Source organism: Gymnogyps californianus, chromosome 3 (assembly GCF_018139145.2).
Source record: "Gymnogyps californianus isolate 813 chromosome 3, ASM1813914v2, whole genome shotgun sequence".
In the NCBI taxonomy this organism is placed as follows: Eukaryota; Metazoa; Chordata; class Aves; order Accipitriformes; family Cathartidae; genus Gymnogyps; species Gymnogyps californianus.
Window position 1 is genome coordinate 64,187,590 of NC_059473.1, and position 3,615 is coordinate 64,191,204.

General features: G+C 46.6%; 1 pseudogene; it reads left to right on the top strand.

The window, feature by feature from the left end:
• Positions 1-1,835: 1,835 nt before the first annotated feature.
• LOC127014520 (striatin-interacting protein 2-like) lies at positions 1,836-3,083 on the top strand (annotated as a pseudogene).
• The last annotated feature ends 532 nt before the right edge of the window (positions 3,084-3,615 follow it).

Below are 3,615 nucleotides of genomic sequence, written 5' to 3' on the forward strand. Positions count from 1 at the left end.
AAAATAATAATGTAGCACTCGATGAGAAACGTTAGCATTAAAACAAAAGCTGGATGCATATGAAGCAATGTTTTAAATTTGTAAAAAGGTGGTAATTATTTTTGTTTCATTGCCACACATGGGAGTTGGAAATAACTTTTTTAAACAAAAAGATATTGTATTTTTAATTACTACTCATACAGAACTGTAGGTACACAAGAGAAGCAATGTTGCTTTCTTAACTTAGACTACTGCCTTTTGAAAAGGAGCACTACTTTTAAGATTTTTAGCTTCCAGTCAGAATATAACATTCAGAGAGAATCTGTTTGCTTTAAAAGAAAGATTGGTTTTTACCAGTGCATCATGCTTTTCAGTACTGGATAGAGCTCTACAAAGTTGTCATAAAGTCAAAATAAAACTCTTGGCCTCAGTGCCTCGAGAAAAGGAATGTGTAAAAGATCCAAGATGAGAACAAACCTACAAACAGTAAATTTAGGCATATCTTACTCAGTTTCTGTTCAAAACTGTAGCAGTTCTGAACAGAAACCGTGTAAGAAATACTGGCTTTGCATTCTCCTCATCCAAGAGGAAACTTGGTATCTTTATGGTTTAATATTTTTGTGAACATGTAGCTCAGTTTACATCCCTGTGTTTGCATTATGTGCCAAATCTGAAAGGTGAGGCTTCTGCAAAACCTAAAAAATGTTAAAAGCCTTTGTCTGACCCTCATGTGTGGAGGGACAATAAACTACCAGCAAAATGTCCTCTCTCTACTCTGAAGGATTTCTTAACTAAGGAGATGTTATAAGGGTTCAGGTGAAAACTCCCTTCATCTCCCCAACACCAGGTGGACATTCAAACTAGGACCAAATGAAAATTATTCTTCCTCCTGTTAGTCCTTTCTTAGATCTTCCCACTCCTCAGGGAGGTCCTGAGGCTTTCATAAACAATTTTCATACAGCAACAACACCCACTCAGCTAATTTCTAGACCTTTCCTAGCCTCAGAGAAATCTACATGAACACCCTAATTTCTCCTTTCAGAAAGCAATCCCTCCTTCCCTGTTTGCTGAAGAAAGTTTGTGTTCTCCAGTCTTGACAGTGCCATCCTTCCCAAGGAAAAGTAAGGATGTTCCTTCTATCAAGTAAGCCATCTCAAGCTCTTTTGTATATGTTATCCAAATACATAGATGGTCCTTAGCTTGATGATTTCATCACAAGCATTTTCAAAAGCTTATGGACAGTAGAAGTGGTCCAATGTTACCAGAGAAAAAATTATTTTTTTTTATAAAGAACACTTAACTGTGTTCTGATTTTGGGGATCTGTCTTTTGAGTAGTTGGGGTTTTTTCCTCAGCTCCCTTGTCCCTGAAGAATGTATGTCAGTAATAGCTCATTAACTTGCCAGCTTTGCCCAGAGTATGAAAAGGACAGTCTAAGGCAACCCCTGAATATCAGATCCTCTCTCCCTAGAGAAAGACTTTCACACTCATTAAGAGAGGCTTCTTACCGCAAATCTGGTGTCCAAGCTGCCAGCCAGCGATCAAGCCATTTCAGTTCACTTGAGATGTTCTCACCAGATTCTTCAGGACCGCCCAACTTCTATAATGGTATGATGCTCCAAGAGGAGTCAGGACATGCTAATGATGTTCCCACCCAAGGAGGAATGGAACATCTACTATTTGCCACCGTGAAATCAGACTTAGGGCCAGAAAAGATGTAGGAGAAAACCAAGAATAAGTTTATTTCAATACATTACAAAGAATATATTATTACATTTGGAGAAAAATACAAAGAGAAATGACAAAAATACACAGAGTGTCCTTTGTGCTCGGCAGCGCTGCGGAGAGGTGCAGCGCATGGAGGCGGTGGGTGGCGTGGCCCTGGGGAAGGCTCGGCCAGCCCAGCCCCTGCCGCAGCCCCAACCTCAGCCCAAGAGCCAGGAGCTCTTCAGGAGCCAGTGGAAGGAGTCCAAGGGCTCGGTGGATTGCCCCAACCTGCAGTTCAAATACGGGGATGCCAATGGCCACGGCGCAAAGTTAGCAGAGCCGTACAGCTACACCAAGGAGCCCGAGCTCAGCACCAACAGCAGATGCTTCGAGGAGGATTTTCACACTCAAGTGCAGGGCAGGAAGTGGCTGGAGCTGGACAGGACTCAGCAGGCGGCCTATGTCATGTGCCTGCTGGATGGGCTGGTGGTGGTCAACAGGGACAAGTGGCTCAAAGGAACACAAGCCATCATCTACCTGGCACAGGGCATCTTCAGAGACTGCGGTAACAAAGGCGATGTCCTGCACTGGTCTTGGCACAACAGCCTCCTCCTGTACCAGCTGGGTACCTTCACCACCTTCCTGGAGCTCCTCGACATTGAGATCGACAACAGCCAGGCCTGCAGCAGCGCCCTGAGGAAGCCAGCCATCTTGAAGGCCAACAGCATGGAGCTCAGGGTGCTGCTCAGTGTCATGTACCTGATGGTGGAGAACATCCGTGTGGAGTAGGAGATGGATCCCCCTGAGTGGAAAACCTGCCAGGAGACCTTCAGGATGGACCTGAGTTTCCCCATGCACACTGAAGAGCTGTTTGCTCTTCTGCTCTTCATGACAGTGACCACGTTCTGCAGTGGCCACGCTCCATGCTTCCCCATGAAGAGGGTCCTTCTCCTGCTCTGGAAGGTGCTTCTGTTCACGCTGGGTGGATTTGAAGCCCTGCAGGCAATGAAGGTGAGGAAGGAGCTGGGGCTGCCGCCTTTGCTGGAGGACAGCATCTGGGTGATGTGCAGTATGTGCGCCACCTTGCCTCCCACCTCCTCCATCGAGCTCACGGAGCAGCAGCAGCAGCAGAAGCGTGGTCACTGCAGCTGGAGGCCCCTGGTGAAGCAAGACAGTTTGGATATCTACAATGAGAGAGACCCCTTCAAGAATGATGAAGCAGGAGTCAATGAAGAGGAGAACGATGATGTGGACAGCGGGATTGAGGGGGAACTGGACCCGATGGGGTGAGATGCAATTATCCCCGTGATGCCTGCTCAGCACCCACCTATCAAAAGGGTTTCATTCCCCAAAGGGGTCCCCTGGGCCCCCAAAGTCAGACAGAAAGACATCAAGCCTTTCCTTCCCTTTCTCAAAAACTTCTGCTGCTGTGTTGCCCCATACAATGATGTCATCAATGTATTGCAGGTATTCTGGAGCTTCACCCTTTTCCAGTGCAGTCTGGATTAGTCCATGGCAGATGGTAGGGCTGTGTTTCCACCCCTGGGGCAGTCGATTCCAGGTGTACTGGACACCCCTCCAAGTGAAAGCAAACTGTGGCTGGCACTCTGCTGCCAAAGGGATTGAGAAAAATGCATTAGCGATATCAATTGTGGCATACCACTTGGCTGCCTTTGACTCCAATTCATATTGAGGTTCTAGCATGTCCGGCACGGCAGCACTCAGCGGCAGCATGACTTCATTCAGGCCACAATAGTCTACTGTTAGTCTCCACTAGACTTTCGCACTGGCCATATGGGGCTCTTAAAAGCTGAGCGAGTCCTGCTGATCACCCCTTGGCTCTCCTTTGGACACTCTGTTTGGAATGTCTGCTCTGCCTACTTGGCAGAACCAATACCTGAAACTAGTGGAAAATTTTTGCAGTGGTTAA